Genomic DNA, 22,139 nt, shown 5'->3' with positions numbered 1-22,139 from the left:
TTGTTAGCATACCAAGCAAAAATAATAGTATTATTTCTGTTCAACTTTTAGAATGTCCTTACAGCATTTTTGGTGACTGAAAAACTTTTAAGCATCGTTTTCTTAGCTACTTACAATAACGTTGTCAAGCCATTTAAGGCTAAGCATATGTTAGCACCCTTTTGCTGTGATACAGTATCAAAGAGAAGATTAAACGGAAGTTTTGCTTTTTTACCTCTCCTTTGTTGGCAGTTACCTTTTGCCATCTACCTACGCAATCTTCAATTGCTTCAAATACTATTCTTTAGGACTTCTCCTCGTTTGGAAAGCCTGTCAAAAGCGAGTTTTCATCTAGTCATTACTTACTCTTTTTTCTTCCTCTTAACTTTTAGCATTTTTAGAATCTCTTGTTACTTTTTCGGAAATTTGCACACTGCTGACTGAACGTTGGTATCATTCTCGTTAATAAAACGTTTGTCACTTGTATAGTGTTGGTTTCTAATCTTCTTCCGCTATCCTGGCAATAGGAATTACAACAATGTACTGTAAAAAATAATACTTTAAGAGAAGGTTAAATATATCTTTGAGTTATTTGTTGCATTTTCCAATTCGAGCCACACAAGCCGTTGGTTGTGGGTTGAAATCGCGACCTGCATAGAAGATTATTTTCAGTTTTATGATTGCGGATAATTTTACGGCTGCACGCTATAACGAATTCACGTGTCGTCAATAAATCAATATGCACGAGATCCTCACTTTCTCGGATCAAAGAGCCAGGAAAGCTCCCTGACGGATGTGTCGTCTTTGCTCTGCCAGATTTATGACTCTCCAGGATTAGAAACTACATGAAAATAATTCACAATTAATATTTCTACGGCAGTATTTCTTGTCGAAGTGACGCGTTTAATGGGACGGTCCGGGTGATAGATAGAGAAAATTATTATTTATTGCCGGCTCTCTCGTATGCGGGGGATTTGACGATAGGAACGGAAAATAGAACACTTGGGACTTTATGTCACCCAGCTCTTAGTTATTACGGTCATTAAAATGTCCGATATTAATCAGCAGTCTAGCTGATAAACTGCGACTCGAAAATATCGAAAACACGTTTGTCAAATACGAAAATATCTGCTCGGACTAAAATTAATTTTTCACTAGGATTCATTTACTAATTATTACCCGACAAATAATTCAGCGTCTAGAAAGGTCAATCCTCTTGGAGACTCTGCTATACATTTGTGCAACACATTACCTAAAACTTCGCAGTTTTTCGGGAGGGATTCGAAGCCATATATCCCATGCCATTTGGCCGATTCCATTTACACACAATTTACCGCATTCGACATAAATCAGTCAAGGGAGTCGATTCATCAGGCGGCTCATTGTGAACTGCCACGTTTCAACCTTTCAGATATCGACGCCGATATATTATGAGTTTTTGACAAGTCTGATGGCTTTGGGATATACTATAAAGCCCATTATTTTCGCAACTTTCACAAATAAAGGCCTAGAACAATTTTTTTATATAGTCAATATTTAAATTGCTAATGAGATTCTCGACCAAGGAAAAAAGCTCTGGAAGCACGACAATTCGCTTCGTGTAACATCAACGCAGAAAAGTGAATAAATCATTGGGCTGCGACAATTATCCGCTGGGTCGTTTTACATCCACGAAATGGTATCGTTACAACGAGGCTGTCTATCATGACCATGTCACAGACATGACACCGACATGCGGCATGCCATCGAAAAACACATTCGTGTCGCTGACGTTATTTACTGAAGTCCTTTGTCCAATTATTTTCAATTCTGCACTTTTTCCCGTGCTACGTTTTGCCATTCTGTTTCGACGATAAGCTCGTTAATTTGTTGTTTTGTGAATTGGTACGTCTGGTAAGTCACTTCTATTTTGATTTATCATTCCGTATTGTCATGTAGGTAGACAACTTTACTCGTGTTTACTAAAATATTCTATCAGTATGTAATATCACCTGCCGGTAGAAGTTATTGATATTACATTTTTGTTTATAAGTTACATTGGATTAGAATAGAAAATGCTTCCACACCTTGAAAAAAAGGATTATATTTTTCTATAAATTATGATAATGAATGAAATATTGAAATAAAATCAACTAACTGATGATTTGTTGGTTTTGTCCCTAGATCTAGTGCTTTTACAAATTCTGTAATACATTACATAAAATCCATGAGTAAAACCCAGCAGTATCACCTTCTTTATTTCCATATATTTGATTTAGTCTTTTATTACTACAGATTGTCCTAAATAATACCACCAGTATCAGTACTTATTACTTAATTCTGATGCAATGATATTCGTCTTGCATATTAAGCCTTTAGAGACAAAGTTTTAAATTTTTCACCCTTGCACCTTTGTTTTCTCTTCATATCATAGGACTCTTATAGATAATTTTGAAATTTCCATACTTGTATATTATTGATGAAAATGGCGGGCAATAACACCAACGGTGAATATTTCAGTAACCTACATTTTGCAGACGACACCGTACTCCTCGCAGACAAGATGGAAGACCTCCAGAATATGCTTTCAGCTCTACAGATCAATGCGAGTAAAACAAAAATAATGTCAAATTCAGCCGATGCCACGATCGTCTAATTGATGGTCGTCAATGAATATAAAATATCACTCGATAAGAACATACAGCTGGCCGAAAGCCACAGAAGGATACAACTAGGATGGGGAGCATATGTAAGACTCAATAACATATTTAAGACCAAATTTAAGTCTTTAACCAATAATGTGTGTTGCCAACGTTAACCTATGTCGCAGAAACGTGGCAAATGACAAAATAATGGACACACTAAAAATTGTACAAAGGAAGACACACAAAATATGCTGGGATTACGACTGCGTGATAGAAAGACCATCAAATTGATCCGCCAGAAAACAAAAGTAACTGACATTGCTAAACACGTAGCAAGATTAAAATGGAACTGGGCAGGATATCTCATGAGAAGGGAAGACAATAGATGAACAAGAAAAGTAACCGAATGGCGACCAAAAGGATGCAATAGAAATCCAGGAAGACCAAAGACTAGGGGAAAGAATGACATCCAGAATGTAGCGGGAGTGCAATGGATGAGCAGAACCGGATGAAGACAGCTTGGAGAGGCGTATATCCAAAGATGGACTAAAACACGTTGAGAATGATGATATTATTGATACTAGCATAGACAAGATAAAATTATTATTGTTTCTCCTAAGAAAAATAAGTAAAACAACAAAAATCACATAGGCACCTGAATCTCGTTTTTCTTAAAACGGACCAACCGTTCATTCAATAAATTTTTCGCGTATCGAAAGAAAATCTCCTTCGCCTTAAAACACTTGACTACCGTAGGCCACCCTCGTGGGGGGTGCAAGAGGGATGTCGGGGCGCCCCCTAGTGGCAACCCGCTGCCCTGATTTATGCCATTCTGGAATCATGGCTCTCGTCGGGGCGCATACAGCGCGGATATTTATTTTATACATCTGTTCGCCTTGACGTAATGTCCCTCCATATATCGCGTGCATGCTTTTAGACTGAAGGCTGTTAAGGAGCGAGACGGCCAGGAAAATTGACGGGTAGACCAGTGGCGTAACAACCCCCTCCACCATTTCCTGGTTCAGCCTGGAAGGGATATGGCGCTTTATCCTTTAACACCACAGCGAGTGTGTTTAAGTTTTTATGTGTGATCCAGCAACATATCGAAGTAGTTTCGTTGTTTTCTCGTTAAACTTTCATCGCATCAGGGATCGGGGTCAAAAAGTACGCTAATGTACACGTCTAGAAGTTGAGGCGTCAAACATTCCCATTTAAAGAAAGACGTATGAGTATGAGTTTGTTGTACCGACTGGAAGCCGATCTGCAACGACTCCGGGTTATCGGGTTTTTACCCCCGGATTTCGTGCTAAATCCGAACAATATCCATATAAGTTGCCGAAAGACCTGATTGAATTACTAGGGGTTTGTTGTAAGTTTCAATGACTTTGTTGAATGGCTGAAATTACTAGAATGGAGTCCTGTACCCATCGTGTTTGGATGCAATTTTGCAAATGTTCTGTGAGGGGAGAGAACCTCTTGAAATGATTATTTTCGGAACGTACAAACTTTATTTGATCAGAAAACGTAACAAACAAATGTAGAAGTAAAACATTTAAGTTAGCCTAGAGCATTGTAATTATATTAGTTAATTCATATTACTGGATCTCAAAAAATAGATATAAAAACGTTATACGTTTCTCACTAACACAACTTAAGCGGATATGACTCGCATTTATTTATGAGTTATCAAAATATGTAATCATTACAAAGCCTCCTGTACAACTTGTGCTCTCGGTAACTAGTTAGTTAGAAATGAGTAAGTAAAACCTTACTATAGCATTAGTTATGAACAGAAAGGAAATAATTAAAGAAATGCATACCTACACTATTCTTAACAGATGTCATTATATCAGCTCCCAAATACAATAAAGCATTTTACAAAAATTTCCTCGGCAAAAATTGGGAAAGCAACTTTTTTAATTTGGGGTTGATGATGAACTGATCTTTAGATAAAATTAAACTCTTCTAAACATTTTAAACTCATAGTTATAAACACTTCTTCTGTGTACCTTTTCTATCGTCTTCTATTTAATTGGTCTTTGGTTTGATAAAATATAACTTAAGGAGATGTGAGAAAACCAGACTTTTCGAATCAAATTCGACGGGAAGCTTCACATCTAATATAATAATTCTAATCCCGGATGGCCGTAAATCTGAAGAAGCTTCCTTAGAAATCGCTTCTGTTAAACGGGGATTCCAGACAGGGCTCGTCTGTCTTCAGCTGGTCTTTGATCGTAGAAATGGGAAACGTCGCGTGATTGATTCATTGCCAACATGTGGTTTTGGAATTTTCAGTTTGTAATCTTAGATCGCAAAAGTCCTTCGGATAATATATGTGGAATTTGGTTGTTTTTTTTTGTACTGTTTCTTTTTGGAAGAAAAGTTTTTTTTGCAATGTAAAAAAAAGCTATATTCACATAAAAAGACGATAAACCATAGGGGACTTAACTTAGGAAGTACTAAACTTGAGAAGTCAGTGTTGTGTGGGATTTAAAAACATGTCTCACTTTTCTCATCTGCAGATATGAGAAATTATTGTAATGATGTATTGATATGGACAGAGAAGCTTTCTAATTCAAATTTCTCAAAAAAGCAGAGAATTTTGGTTAATTTTTATGTAATCTTGGTAGATTCTTTAGGACCTTGACTTAAATTAAAAAACTTGTAGAATCAAAACAAAAATGCTCTTCTTTGTAAATGAGTGAAATAGAACGAAAGATACAATGTATGTAAGAGACAAATTGTAGATTTGTGTAATATTTTCAGACAGAGCTAGATATTACTTTAAAATAAATTACTTTACAATTTGAATAAATGTTCCACGTCATTGGAACGTCTCTTAACAATAATATTGTAGAGCGGTTTTCGTATTCTCAATTTAAAAAAATCGTTCGGTTATTCTTAATCCCCCCAAGGACGCGGGTAAGAGCCCTTTTGCCAGAACGCTTATTGAAACGTCAATTGAATTAAACAAGAATGTTGATGAAGTTTAAAAATTACATTCCATATTCAATTATATCTCGGAATATCAAATGCCGAGTTCCTTTGATGTCCGATTTGCCCCCGAGCAACCGGTTAGCGAATTTGCCTTTATTCTGCGGGTTCCAAAGTTAGCAATTTAGAAAGAAAAATGTTTCGTAAAATTAGTTTGTTTTTGTTTATTTTTTTTCAACCCCCGCGTCTTGGACTTGAACTCAACAGCAAAAACAACTCCTTGAGGTGGTTTTTTTGGAAATTTAGTAGTCGTCGACAGAAAACTGAAACCCTTAATGTCTACACGAATAATTCCATCCAAAGTCGGGTTCATTAAGTGGGTCCTCTTACTATCTTCGTCCATCTCGTTGCTGTTGGCAGGGCGCTAACGACAGCCATCACTCACTCACTCATGGCTTTTATTAGGCCGCGCTACGACTGATGGACTGCATTCATCACTTTCCGTTCGACGACAGCTCCGATTGATTCTAGAAGCTACTGGAATTCTGGTTATTTATAGGGCTCCTATTAATAACTTAGGTGAAAAATCATCATATTAAGGGAGAAAGACACGGCCTTTTTTCTTTATATACCTGCCATCAATCTCCGACTGCCGCGCCATCATGAGTTACATTTATCAGGCCAATTTTGAGCGATGTTTGTCCGTGATAAATGGAACGGATCATTAACACCTTTGTTTTCTTAAAGGTCGTTTTTACGATCGACGATTTTATATTTCGTTTTTCAACCCTTACTGTTTTCGCTAAATTAGGAATTTTATACAGTCATGCAAAGTACTACCTTTGATTTTTTTCCCTGACATGTGGAACAGCCTATTTTTTATTTTTAATTAGGTAAAAGACGATTGCACTGAGATATTTAAGGACACTCTAGGCTAGATTTTAATTTGACTGTGACATTTTGCACATGATCTGTCACAGTCAAATCACAGCTTAATTACGTAGGTGCAATTCGCCATAATACACACATACTACAACATAGACATCTTTTTGCGTAAACTAATTTCTTATTGGTCATTAAATGAAAAATAACGTTTTTCGTGCCAAAACAAAATTTACATTCACGACAAGACAAGTTAGTTTATTTAGCTGTTGATGCATTTAAAATGTCGGTTTTGCAGTTGTATGTAATGTTGGACACATGTTTACCATTAAAGTGTGATTTCACTTGATACCATTTTAATGCACATAAGGCAACTTAGATGATTTATATTGTTATATAATATTACCATTATGTTTATTTTAAGATACATTAGTTACTGGATAAGAGTAAGCTAAAACTAAGAAACTTAGAACTGTGTACTTGACTCAATCACAAGTATATCCAGTTTGGTATCTTCTAAAGCAAAAATAGGCAATTTTTGAAACTTTGCAATAAATTCTGTAAATGGTTCTTAATCGCCAAACTGACTCTAAGTCAAGAGATATTCCCCACAACACACAAAACAAATTTGTACAAAACGGCGATAGACCAAAATTTCCATGTTTTGACTAGACCATCAGTTACACACCATTGACACACCCTGAATACTCTGATCAGTGGCTCATCTTTCAAAAATATTTCTTATGGCATCAAAAATAGAAATAAATACATCTTAATCGTCAAAATAATAATTAAAATCAGGTGCATCAATTTAAAGAAACAGCAGCTGAGAAAAAAGCATACATTTTGTTCTCCCAAAAAAAACAGACCAAATCAAAGTGACCTACTAACGTGAATCTAATAAAGTTAATCTAACAGATTCCAAAATATGGTTAAATCTAATTAGAGGTTTAATGACAATAATAAGCTCGATGTCTTTTAAATAAAAAGCACAATTCATGTGCCATCTGGCTTTGAAATTTTTCCCGAAAACTCTTTACAGTACAGTGAACAGATTTTTCCGGCAAATTAATCCTGACCTTTCGAAACCGAGTTAATTAAATCAAAACATCCTTTGATGGCTGTTGCAGACGCCGAACATCACAGAAGTTATCCGCAGCAAAGAACGTTTTCCATCAATATTTTGGTACACAAAGGCAAAGGTAGGCAAAATCCATCTCCAACAGAGATCGACGCCTCTGGGCACCACGAGGCTTAATATTAATTCATCCTGATTTATTCATTTTCATTTTGCAAATTTACAATTTTGAGATAATACTCCACATAATTGTCTTTTCAAACCTAAAATATTTGTACACCTAACATTAATCTTGACTTTATTCGTTCTCTGGAGTTTCATAAAATTCCTCATTATTAACTGAAGTTAATTTTGTCGAAGCCAAGTAAATAATTGGACTCCATTAGTTCGTTTTATTGGCGTAAATACCGGTAGCTGGCAACCCTCTAATCTTCCACCCCATCATCCACCGGCCCATAAAAGGCCGGTGAGTCACGTGTTTCTGAGTGATCCAATCGTTTGATTGATATCTGCCATTAGTCGGTGACAGGTTTAGGACTAGTCCCCGTACAGCTGTCGGATCGTAGATCACAGTTTCTCGATTAAATATCAGCTCAGGGGCCCACCGAAGTTGACACTGGAGTATTATTTGCCTTATTCCCCTAAACATTGGTTTTCCTTTGTGATGTTAGTGTAGCTTATAAGTTATCAAACGAAAGCAATTTGTTCTATATGAACGTTTTTAACAGCTGCACAGCAAAAAGCAGTATTAATTATTGGATTAAGAAACAATCCACAACAAGCAACACAAATACCAGAAGTTAATGATTTGTATATTAAACATATTTATTGGTTTTATTTTAGTCAAAATTTCGTTAAAACCCGTTTTCTATTTTGGGCAAAATTCATAATTACTAGTTATGTAAATAACTACCTGGATAGGTACGAACAAAGGGCTTTTGGCCAAAATCATTTGCCAGGAAACTACGTACAGACCGGGCAAATCTAATCAGCCAAACGTGAATTACTAAACAATAATTCGAGTTTATATATGTAGACTAATCGGTTTGTAAATCAGTGAATCTACAGTGCACTAATTATTTAATTTTCTTTGATATCCCTTTTATATCCGCATTAAATTTTGACGTGTGACTCAGCATTTCCGGTAAAACGTAGGTCGTCCGTGAAACGTACATTGTTCAGGTCATCCCATTCACGGTGGTGGTGTGAAGGTAAAATTTACAATAAAACCTACTAAAAAATCATCTAGTTGATATAAAAATAGCAAATTAATACGTAAACAAACGTGCAAAACGTGAATCTAAATCGGCAAACAAATGAACACGCAATACACATAGCAAGCAATTTTCCAGACGACCGACCGTTCTGATGTTCTGTAATACATTTACGGCAAAAGGGCATTAATAACCTGTTTTGTGTTTTTGATACATCAAAACGTTTAATGTTCGATCTAATTATGCTTTACTTTTGAGTAAATCGAATAAAAACACTAATTTTATTTGAAATTGAATTTCTGTTTACAATAATCACATTAATGGCTACGTAATTATCGCAGAATAATTGAAAATTACTGGATACACTGTTTACGGTGATGTTTTTAGTTTTTTCAGTTAGAGAAGAATATTAAATAATCATATTATAACAACAAATAGAAGAAAATTTAATTCCAAATTTACGACGTAATTTATAATAAAAAACAAAATTACCATTACTGGAATATTAGAAGCAATGAATCAAACACTGGTAAAAATTATTTATATCTAGATCGTAGAAAGTCTCTCTAATTACTTTGAGTAGATTATTTCAAGACAAAATAACAGTATCCTTTTGCCACTATATTTCTACATCATATACCGAGTGAGCCAAATTGGTATTTTGTTTTATCTTTAAAAATACAAAATCCGTTAAATGGGACAGTTTTAGAAAATTTTATAATTTAGAAAACTTAAAAAAACTTTTAAATATTGTTTATATTATTTCCTAACCTAACCTAACCTATTCAAAGGTTTGAGAAAAAAAACGTAAACCTGCAGAAATACTTACTTTATACTACGTGTTATAATTATTAATAAAATACTTCTATAATTTTGAAATATTGTCAATTCAGTTCTCCAGCCCTAATAATTTCATTTTTGTTGTTTTTAAAAATGCTATAAAAAAATGAAAACACAGACAATGAGTGAAAATTGTAAGTAGATTGTTGATTGTAGGTGTCGAGGTGACAATGCACCGTTACTAGGATCTGAGCTGAGGCTAGTCTCATCACAGTTCCTCCTCCAGCTGCAAGGCCTTAAATAAAGGCCAGCAGAGAGTCGGTTTTAGAGAAGAAATCTCCCCATCATTGATGATGCTGCTACCAAACAAGTTGGTCCTTATGTTTGAAACTGCATCACATTCACAAAGCAGGTGTTCGGGAGTCTCTTGGCATATCCGCTTCAGGTGCCCTATTAAGCGACAGTGTCCCAAGAGGAAACCTGTGAGTGAGAATTCTTTACTGCTTTCCCGGTTATAACCTCCAAGAAGTTTCTTAGAGTGCACCAGTCCAGTGAGTGGTTCCCAGAGCTTGGCTGTTTCGTGTTCCACTTTCAATTTGAGCTCGTGTTTACAGGTGACATCCCTCAAGCCAGAAACGGGTTCTGGTCCTGTAAAAGTGGCCTCTTTTTTAGCTAGAATAATGGCTTTCTCATTTCCCTCAATTACCCTGTGTCCTCGAACACGGAACAAGGTGACTTTATTACTTCAGCCTAGTTCAGAATTGAAATATCCTGCTTGCGATAGCCGTTTTCAATGCTGAACTAAGCTCATCTTAGATAGACATATTAGATTCTGGGGTATTTTCCTATTGGCTCCGAGTATTTGGTTCTTGGCCCAAACACTCCTGCTCCTGTTCCATTGTGTGTCTCTTGGACCCATCCGCATACCATTTTATGGTCTTTCCGCCCAGACGGTAAGTAACAAATTCATTGGTCCACTCTCTCTTGTTGCTTAAAGGTACGGACAGACATGCTCTTTACTAGCACAAAAGCATGCCATTATTGAGCAGTTGCTACCTAATAGCACGTGTGTACTTACCGTGCTAGAAATAGGCATGCTCATTTTGAGTATGCTGAAAAATCGCCAGTCGTTTGATTTTCGAGCGTGCTTATTGTGGAGCGGGTGGAAGAGGGCATGATTTAAGCACATCTGAACATGTTTGCTTATGAGTGTGCTACATTGCAAGTGCCAGTTCAAAGCATCTCAGTCCGCAAAAAGTGTGTTTAAAAATTGCAAATAATTAAAACTAAAATCAAAAATCTAATGTCTGTGTACCATTCCGAAGTAAAGAAAATCAATAGTTCGAAACGGTCAGGAGCTGGTGCAGAAGATGTTTATAAACCATCCATTTCATGTTTTACGAATATCGTTAGTTACGAACCCAAATCGTCCTCTTCTTTTTTCTGTTACTGACCGTATACTGACACTATTTTCTTGCAAAACTTCCATTTTAGACCAGAGCTTGCGTTTAACTAGCAGGTGTGGCGAGTGGTTTGCTTTTCAACACGCTTTTTGGAAGTATGCTTAAAGCAAGCATGCTTGTTGCGAGCAAATGTGAATAGCTGAAGAGCACGCTTGTTTCAGGCATGCTTGTTTTCGAGCATGTGTGTCCGTACCTTAACTTAGTAACGTACTTCGAAAGTTAAATTTCGCGATAGTTTCATCTGTCGAATACGTTAGATGATGTAGATAAGAAAATTGTAAGTAAAAAAGAAGCAGATTGGAAAAAATTCTCCAATATTGGAAACTAAGGGGAGTACAAAATTCCCTCCCTAAATAATAAAGTATTACAATCTTACAAGAGCGTCATACAAATAAAAGAACAAAAAAAAATTGCAACTTATTATCGAACTACAAATCGTCAGTGAAAACTACCGTTAGCCATCAAACCCGCACAAATTCAGAAATATGAGTATAATTTTTCACCATTACGCGCATTGACAAGCGGGCCCCTGAAAGAGCAAATCTATCCTTTGTTCGACATCTATTATTTATTTAAAATTTATGGGGCACAACTGTACGTCAATCAAACAAATGAATTGTGTCCCGGCGACATGCAAGCGGTGGGGGCCACGTTTTGATTTATATTTTGCAATTTTTATGTGGAAATCGATACTTTTTATATTTTTAACGGGTACAACGGAGCTTTATAGGTGCGTGTTACCGTTTCAGATCGTTTTCCTTCCCCCTTCCTATGCAGGTGACAGTGACGAGTCACCGTGTCCCTTAGGACAATGATGACCAACGCACATAAGCAAATGGAGAGATATTTCTTTAGGGCGCCGGAATTGCTTTAATGTCCACTACAATCCATCAAGTGGAGTGAACGTTGTCGTAGCTCTGAAGGGATCTTGAAATATTTTGCCTAACGAAAAATAAATCTGTTGGGGACGAAAAAACCAAAGTGTTCATTAATCTTTGACAAAAATGCAAATGTCTTTTATTTGGTAATTAGAGAATAGTCATTGTATAGTAAAGAAACAATATTTTTGAAGCACTTTATCATCTAACGAATATCTTTTACTGAAACATTCTTCTCTAATACAAATGTAGCTCTACCGTTCTAACAAACATGTCACCGTTGGAAGGAATAACGACACGGCTAAACAATTGTTATCATTCGAAATTCCCAATTACGGAAAGTGTTGTTGTATTTCTTGCAGCACCGGCCAAACCGAGTCGTCGTCGTCTCCGAGTGGTTGTCTCCATGCATCACTCGAGTGACACCCGGTGCCCCATATATCACGACGGGGACGTCTGCGGGCCCCCCGAACCCCCCCATTTGCATACAACGACAATGTCGACCGTTTTTTATCGGGCGATTTATGGGCCCACTAATGCGGGATGAACGACTTGCCACCACTCGATTAGAGAAGTTGTTTTTGCATTAGGACGATTGAAAAGTTTTTAAAAAGTTGCCTAATTTGGATTGGGGGAGATTAGTCTGTCCTGAAAGTTGATTAGAAGAAGTAATAAGTAACAGACGGTCGATAATGGCAGTGATTGTCTCAGTAAAGTATTTTCAGTTATTTGTCTTTTATATATTTTCTTACTTAATTAGGCCACTTTTTAAATTACCATTACCAGATCACCTCACAGTAGACCTTTGAATTTGTTACATAACTACTTAAACTCCAGGTGTAATGGCTGTAATTTTGATGTATTTAAATGTCACATGGAAGAACAGCACTCATTCGTCTTACAAATTTCCAAGCAATACAAATTCCTTAACAAGATAAGAAAAAACTCACTTTTCTCCCAGTTTAGGATGACATCGACAATCACTTTGGTTTTGCTCTATAGGTTAACTGCACATTTACTGAGTATATTGTGAATAAAGTAGTTTCACATATCTAAGCAATTCAAACGACATTAAATACACCTACACTGGCAGTAAATATATTAGAACATTTTGTTTTGCACCACGTTGAACATCTGCATTTTTTCATTATAGTTACCTACATAACTTCCTACACTGATAATTACAAGAATCGATCGATAATAATTGATGTAATAAAACAGCAATTGAACAACCCAGACCGTGCCTATATAGCAATCTATGTCTGGATAAATTTAAGTCCCTAGTGAAAAAAAGAAGCCGTTTCACAACATTTAACCTCAAAAATTGCCGATTAGAGTGGATTTTTCGGAGTATAAAAATAACTGATTTATAATCGTTTAAAGCGTCTTTGGTCGAAAAGGGATAGAGCATTCATCATGCAGTTTATTTCGCAGCAACTGTCGACACATAAATATGCCAGAGACACGGGGAAAAATCGACGACGACTGTAAAAACGTCACTGTTAATTTGTTGATGTGAAACGTTGCAGATGCCCTTCTTTATTGAATTTTTACTGGCCCGGTGACGGATAATTTATAGGCCGAACACTTTTAATAATTCATTTCGGAGCTACCGCCACGTATACACCTTGAATTTACTTCACTGGAAAAAAAATTGTTAGTGCATTAGAGAACACGCCTCTAGGTATTGTTATTTTATTTTTAGATCGGTTTTGGCATGGTGTCAAAGCTTGATTTATTTAAAAAGGCATACAAAGTAAATAAAAGTTAGTTTTAAGCTATAGAAAATCAGTCCCATCAAAAGTAAAAAATGACTTAAAAATATCTTACAATACTTGATTGCGGTGTAAATTTACCTATGAAGGGCGAAGTAACAGGGTTAGCCACCCAAACCGTTCATTAAACATTTATTAGAGAATATTTATAGAAATTTAAAATTTTGGAATTAATATAAATTCGATTTGTGCTATATTTTAAAAATATTAAACTTAAGGTCTTAAGTCAACTTGCTTATTATAAATGGACACCTTGTATATTTTTACAATTTCGGATTCTATGGCAAATTCTAGACGTATGTCATGTATAATGTCATATCCGTTTCTGAGATATTTACATTTTTATGTGAAATTTTACATTTTCTTCCCCAAACCAATTTTAATTTGTATATATCTAAAAACGGTTTTTTTCTTGGTTTTTGTGTTCTGGTGTTAAACACAATTTTGTTCTAAGAGTGGGTGCAAAAAATGATCGAAAAATACAGGATGGTCTAAAATTGGTCCAAAAAAGTCACTACTAGAAAGGTCAAAAAGTCGAGTTTTTCAAATGGAAAGCTCCTATTTTTATAATTGTGTCTTATTTCCTTAGTTACTTATTTGAAAAATGTATACTTTTTGAAAAAATTAAGAATAAAAAAAAATCTTAAAATGTATTATAACCATAACATAATACAAAATTATCATAATTTTGAACAGAATATAAGATAACATTATAAAAATACTGGTGTTCCAGTTGAAAAAAAATGACTTTCTGTCCTTTTTAGAACTGATTTTTTGAGTACCTCGTATCATTATTTTAAACGGTTTTCTCTATCCACTCTAAGAACAAACTTTGTTTAACACCCCAAAACCAAAAAAAAAAGTTTTTTGATATGTGTAATTTCAAATTATTTTGGGGAGTGCAAATTTCACATAAAATGGTAAATATGGTTAGCTAATTCGACGTAATATCGGAAAATTCAAAAGGATACAGATCTCCCATATAGAAAATAAGCAAGTTGACATCTACTAGCGGTTAAACCTGAAACAACAAAAAGATAAAAATATCCTGAGTTTATCCTTTTTCCAAAAATTTCAATTTTCTGTAAATGTATGATCTTACTAAACTTAAGAAAAGGCCACTAAATTAAATAGAGATGTAAAAAGAAGATTCAATGACCTTTGCTTCTTCTTTTCTTCTCGTCTTTTAGTTCTTCTTTTGTTAGTGTAGTGACCTAAGCTGTACAGGTAAATTATGTCCTGTAATTTGTACAGTGTTTTCTTCTTTTTTTGGCAGAAAAACAATATTATTAAAAAAAAACTGAACAGAGAGATGAAAATAAGATAGAAAAGAAATTTTGGCGCCTTCTTCTTTTAATTTTTTCAGTGATTTTTGATTTTCCTTTTAATTTGCTGGTCGTTTGTTCTTCTATTCCTCTCATGTTTTGATTCTTTTTTTTGTAATATAGTGGCCTAAGCAGACCACTTGTATAATTAAGAGAAACACAATTTTTGGGAGTAAATTATAAATATATTCTAATTCTAACGGATTTTTTTTCTCTCTTTCTCTCTTCTAATCTTCTGATCTACTAGAAAAACTATTTTTAGCATTGAAATTACTAGAAAAAGAAAAAGTACAGGCCACCAAATTCAGGGCCTCTACTTTTAATTGAATGGCCTTTTCTTCTTCTTTTCTTCTCGCCTTTTAGTTTTTCCTCTTCTTTTAATCTTTAGTTAGAACACAGAGTAGTTTGCTGAATAAACTGTTTGCGTAGTTAACCCTGTAGAGATAATACCTATTTTTTAATAAAATAAAACAGAAAACCCATACTAAATGAGATGATATGGAATAACATTTTGGCATCAAAGGTGCATGCATTAAAGTCAATGGCGTAGAAAACGTTAAGATATAGGTATGTGCATCTATTGAATTTGTAAATAAGGAACTGGTCCGCCCCTGGACTAACAGCCCTTGCGGCGTCCCTTTGTTCTATTTGTGTCAGAGTTCTTTGCGAAAAATGAATTATTAGTGAAAGTAAACGGTAATAAATCTCGATAGCCGTCAGTCAGACCCTGATGTGGCGTGAAGCCGGCTGTTTCCCAAACGAAAACTTGAGTTATTTACGAGACTTTATTATACATGCTAAAGTATACGGGGTGCGATTAATTATTGTTTCAACCCTGGGACCATTTCCGGTTTGGTACAATCCGCCCGTTATATGCCAATTAATAAACAATACGAGGACAATGTTTTTTTATGAATATATTTGTACCTACTGCTTTGCTTTTTATAACAATGACAGTTACTATGTTGTATAAGGCAAATAAAAAAAAATCAAACAATTGAACTGAAGTTAAAAAAAAGTAACTGAAAATGGGTCATTTAAATTTATTACAAGATCTGCAGCCTCCTAAAATAATCGCCTTTTATTTTATTACCACAATAAAATTTTGTATGCCAAGTGAAACTGCGCTTTGACAATATTTATTGGCCATTTTTTATGGGTACTGCTACCGGGTTTAAGTACTCGCTTCGCTTTTTATTTTGTCCTTAATTAGTGCGATTCCTTTCAAGGATTGTACACTATGAACTGGAAATTTTCCTGACAATTTATAGTTGAGTTACGGCTGTTGTATTTCATTTTTAGTTGTTTCACAAGACGCGGTTTTACGAAACGAAATTGTTCTGATTCCGATGACGTGACAAAATATCCCCGATACGGAGATATTACGAATCTAAACTGGCGGGGATAAAATACGTTTAGCAAACCAAACCAAACCCAAAACCCGACGAAAGCACAGGACCCCGTTGCCAAGAAGAGACAACTCGGGTCCTCTCAGTCGCGTAAATCACTCAAAAGTGACGTGGAGAACGCTGACTGTACAAGATTTGCGACTAAGCAAATGTCACAGATCGGCCAGAAAAAACAACCTTTATCTTTGTGTCTGTCCCCAGGATTCTCGGTTAAAACCGTGACGTACGGCCGCATAGTTGTTGTTGTTGTTTGTAACAATAGAGTTAAATTTGTTGGCATACGGTGGCATGGAAGCGATAAATTCTCTTGATCCCAATTGAATACTACAGATTTGTGGCTAAATGTTTCCGACTGAAACACTAAAGTAAAAGGGATATTTCATTCTTTATTTCTTATAGTATTAAGTATTAGCAACCCCCTATATAACGTTTGTTGGACGATGTTACTAATCTTTTTAAAAAAAATGTGCAGCATCTGTGTAAATCTAATTTCAGCACAACAAAAAGCATCACAATTGACTAATCACAAACTAGGAAGTATGTTGTATAGTTTACAAAAATGGTGGACTTTAAGAAAAAAAAAATTAAGAATTAGTTCTCGAATCTTTTTTGGCAATCGTTGCAAACCTTAACATCTTAAAACTCATATAACATCATTATTTAACTAGAAATTCTATAGTATTGTCATCTTGATTACTGAAAAAATTCGTTGTACAATGTTTGTCTAATATTGCAGTTTAGAAGTCAGTTCTACAGCTTCTTCTCCACAACCAGACATTCAGACATCAGACATTCTTCAGGTTTCTAACGAATTTTTCTACATCTTCACCATCTATTTGCTATCTTTGCACTCTTCAATCAATGTCCAGGTCCTCAAGAACATTTCATTTTTTGCTTTTCTCCTAGCTTCTTAAAACTCCAGCCTTCAACGTCTTGAATAGTCACATCTTGTTTCTCGGAAACTGAAGATTTCGATTTGGTGAATTGATTTTTTTAAATCTGTTGCTACTTTTAGTTTTCAGTTGTTTTTACAATATGACCATTTTAGTCGATTTGGATTTTACGTTCTTAACTTTGACTTTTGCATCTTTAGTTCTGCACGCTATTTTGTTCCCTATCATCAACTTTCTTAAGCACCTATTCTTTATAAACTTCAATAACGCCTATTTTTAATGGCTTTTCCTGTTGATAAATAAGTGTTATTTCTTGCATGAAAGCCATACTCGCATAATTCTGGTGTGTTAGTAGATTTTCATGCAATATTGAATAAAGTATTAATGAGAGTAAATGTTGGTCATGCAATCACATAGACTTATAGCTAAAACCAATAAAACAAAATCACTAAAATTTAACCAAAAAAATTAAATAAAACATTCAAACCATTTTTAGGACAATTCCACTAACACTGACATACGTAACACACCATAATGACTACAACCTTTCAGTTCTAGTGTAGTGCAACAAAACGACTAGCAAAATGAAGTTCGAAGGAAGTTTCTACAATAACCCAAAACAGAAAAATGCGCCCACAAAGGTTCGTGTTCTAAAAATATCGACCGTTGGACACAATAGAAGTGTCGATAGGCCGATAGATGTTCGCCTCAATCGAATCGAACGCTTTGAACACCGTCATCCAGTGCATTATTGTTTCTTCAGGCCTGATAAAGTTCGTATAGTTGTTTGTTGCATTTTATTCCGTTAGCGAAACAACACTTTGACGGTTTTACAGATAGATACTCTAGGTTTTTTCAACATTATTATTTATGATTGGGCAGAGCACAAAAATTACTTATGATAAAGTAATAGCAAAACTGACAACTGCAATTCTATTTATGCCCACAGTATTATTACTCTTTCATTGTATGTATTCATTCTTTACATAATTTCCTCTGATTCCCGCTCTGAAAAACGTCAATACTCAACGTTGAAGGCTCAGTTGAAAAGTATCAGAAATCGTTGGCGGTTAAATGGTGATAACGATCAAGTTGTGAATAAACAGTTGGTTTTATGACGGAAGTAAAAAGCGACGTGATCAGTTAAAGAACAACTGACACGTCACTGTTCCGAATGGAAAATGTATTACAATAAATTTATTAAAGCGCGAGAAAACGTGTGGGATTTCTGGTTATTGTTACCCATCACAAAGAGCGAAAGAACGACGTGTCGGTTTGCATAAGTAGCTGCATGTATTACTGTTTAAGTAATGTTTACACAAAATAGAGAAAAACACGGAAAATTATTTGTGTACTACCAAAGATGGCAAACTAAACAGTGTAATGAAGCTAGTGTCAATAGTCACCCGTTGCGATGTTCAGACTATTCAATTCTAACAAATTGCCATTGTACTGTCTAGCTGTGAAACCTTTACATCTTCATTACGAATAACGGAAAGGATTAGAATTTTAAATGCCTTTTGGGAACCTAACCAACAGACGACCACTCCTCCTATTCAATTGCCCGAACCAATAGTTGAGTCAAATCAACCTGAATTCACCAGTCAGAAGTCAAGACTCAGTCATTGATTTCAAGGATTTCTTTTTTTCAAGCTTTATAAGACTTAACCAATCTCTAAGCTGCACTTCTGTTTTGATTATGTTTTAATGACTTGGCTTTTCCTTATTAATTTAACTATTAAATGATTCGTTGCACTGTAATATTGGAACCCCCCGTAGAACTAGACCGTGGACATACGACGCTTAACGAGTCAGAAAAGGAAATCAAACCAAATTAATACATCGTAAAAAACCTATAAAGTAACATTCCCTAGCAATAAACGTCGCAGGGATTATGAATATGATAATTATTTGATTTATTGTTATTATAGATACTGCTGCGTCCATCTTTATAGGTCAATAATTTTATAAACAGGCCTAATGGAAAACTGTTAATAAATATTAATTTAGTTCAAATTAATATTTAATAAAAATTTAGATATATGGTTAATGGTGATATGCATGGGTGGATATTGAAAACGCAAAAAACTTAATATTTCAACATCTAGTGAAACTTTTACCTAAAAACATACATAAGTAAATATCTCAAAATAGCTTTAATTTGCATATTTTGTGTTAATTTTGTTAATCTGATGATTTAGAACAAAATCAGTTCTCTGTTTTTTTATTATAATTAATTAATGTAAAGCGTTAACTCACCAGAATACCGATATTGAAACCAAATTACTCATAAATTTTGTTTTTAGAGGCCTCCGGCCTTTTCAAAATGGTTCTAGAAATCTCTGAAAAATCCTGGAAGGTTAGAACTTTTTTAAAGGCTTCTAGCAAATTATTTTGGAAGATTTATGAAGTTTTTTCTAGAATTGTATATATTTCATTATATTTTATTTATATATTAAGGCTACATTTAACCCAAAAATGAAGATGTAACTTTGAAGCCAAATTTTTGAAAAAGAACGTCAAAGTTTGTGCAGTTATTCTTCCAGTCATTTTGATCACGTTTGGTTTGTCCTTGAATAATTTTCTTATGTGACAAATGTTATTCAACAGAAAAGATAGCCCAGATTGTAAGCTTTCCAAAAACATCCTTAACATAACCTAATTGATTGCACCGTGGCTGCTAGAGCGCGTCAAAATCAACAGAGTTTTCACGTCGAACCATTTTGACACCTCTCACTTTAAACTTGAATAACTCGCTTATTTGATAAGTGACATCAAAACCTCACTAAAGCAAAAAAAATAGTCTAGACTGCGGGCTTTCCAAAAATGGGGTAGCACCAAGTCGTAATCGGTACCGTTTGCCCGCTAAAAGGCGTAAAAAAAAAATTAAAAGGAATATAAAAAAAATAACGGCCAGGAATACGGTAAAAACAAACCGTGTGGCTTTAACGCCCTTTCGGTACGGTCTTGCCTGTCACCTGTCAAATTTTCCGACCTGTCACTGTCACTTCTTAGTCGTAATCATAGTCATCTTCTTCTTCATAGTAGTAATCATAAACTTAATTTTTGTACATAATTCAAATTACGTATACATATACTATATGTTGTTATGGACAAAAATTAGGTAAGCATATGATTACGACTACGACTAAGAACTTGGATAAACTTTGCCTTAGTGTTTAATATTAAAAGTATTTAAGCGATTTCCTGCATTTTGGCAATTTTGTCAATTTTCCTCCTCTTTTCTTTTGTATAGCATGTGAACCAGCTAATAATTGGTAATTACGTTTCAATTAATATAGTTAAAACTTACTCTTACCAGAAATAGCAAGAAGATGTATGTCACCATGGCAAAAATAATGTGGTCTTTGGTAATGTGTTTCCTATAACATCCTTAAACCCACTTAAATATTAGATGCAGAATTAACCACGGAATCAACCGTATTCCAAGTAGGTTAGCATTATTTACCCGTACACCGATTTGAACCTAGATGCATCTCCGATGCTGTTCCAATTATCCCGATCGTCACGCGAAATCCAATAAAATGTTTTTCTCTATTCTTGCACCGTGCGAATGATTGACGCTACCAATATCAATAAATTCAGTGCGGAATAATCTCGAACCGTTCCTATTATTCATAAATCAGTTACCTAGACAATTATATTTTATCGTGAACTAAACAAACATAATTTATGACCGAAGGAATGTTAATCGTGATTGTAAAAAATGTTGTTTCTACTTTTAATTGAGCGGCCATTGAATTTGCTATAGGTGTTTTTAATTATCATTATATGAGTCATTATTTTCGTTAACATAATTACTGGCTTACATAAGTTTGTATGAGCTGAAACATTTGCAACCTCGTAATTAAATAATAAGTACTCAAATAAATGTATTTATATCACAATGTCTAGTTTCATCAACTATAAACAATATGTATAACCTATAAATCCTTATTATGTTTGTGACAGAATGCTTTTAGTAGCTTGTCACCAAAGAGCACATAAAAATGATTCATTTAAAACAACTCCGGACCAGAAGCTTTCATGATGTCATTCTCGTGATGAATAAAAGCTCTAAGTAGCGTTAAATGTTACTAAGTAGGTCTGGGACTTGAAATTTTATTATCGCGGTTATTTCGTGCCATAAGTAATTTAATATCAATGCTCTTTACAAATAGAGGACAAGTTGTCTTAGGCATGTGAAGAACAGTCGTAAACCAGATTAAATCTTTTAAATTAGGCTAATGACTTTATGAAATTACGATTGACGGTCAAGTTGTCCGAAAGAAATTGGGAAAGTTATATTTGTCTGCGAAAGGAAATAAAATGGCATCTAAAAAATTTCAAGCATCACGCAATGTAATCGTGTGACTAGTACAATTATTGTAATTCATATTAACAAGGAATAAAAGAAACCAATATCAAGATTGACATTTAACCAACGAGGGACCTATCAATACCTTTTGTTGTGAAAAAAGCAGCTTCGACAACAATAGGTATGGTACTTTATACACTTACATGATGAAAGTGGAACAGTACCGTAACAATTCCTTGGCAGATATCTGAATCTGATAGATATCAGTGATATGCATGACTAATCATCGTTGTTAATTCTTGATGTTTCGGTTTTGTATAGATCAAGTACTAATACGGCTAGGTAATTTACGACCGTCCAACGAACATTTTTCACCCAGACCATACCCTCTATCCACCCATTACATAAGATCAGGTCACAACCGCACGTATTCGTTTTCCTGCCAACTTTGACCTTTTCCGCGGATAATAATTCATAGAATGATCAATCATTTATCTCAGAGGTGTGTACTGTAAGTTATCTCGAAACTGCCATCCAAAGTTGTTTGTGAGTATCTCATTTGCCATTATCCGTTTTCCAGTGTCATA

At 34.9% G+C, this 22,139-nt stretch overlaps 1 protein-coding gene and 1 long non-coding RNA gene across 3 annotated transcripts in view; both read right to left on the bottom strand.

The window, feature by feature from the left end:
• Positions 1 to 22,139, bottom strand: part of tio (zinc finger domain-containing protein tiptop) — a 102,984-nt gene that overhangs the window by 62,906 nt on the left and 17,939 nt on the right. The gene's annotated exons all lie outside the window — the stretch shown is intronic.
• LOC145728284 (uncharacterized) lies at positions 5,748 to 6,491 on the bottom strand. Its single transcript, XR_014178037.1, has 2 exons — positions 6,170 to 6,491; positions 5,748 to 6,111 (listed from the first exon to the last, which is right to left on the bottom strand). It is a non-coding gene; the product is annotated as an uncharacterized LOC145728284 (long non-coding RNA).

The sequence above is a fragment of the Ips typographus genome, linkage group LG4, assembly GCF_016097725.1.
Source record: "Ips typographus isolate SLU linkage group LG4, UJ_Ityp_2.0, whole genome shotgun sequence".
NCBI classification, from domain to species: domain Eukaryota; kingdom Metazoa; phylum Arthropoda; class Insecta; order Coleoptera; family Curculionidae; genus Ips; species Ips typographus.
This window is presented reverse-complemented; position numbering and strand designations above follow the sequence as displayed.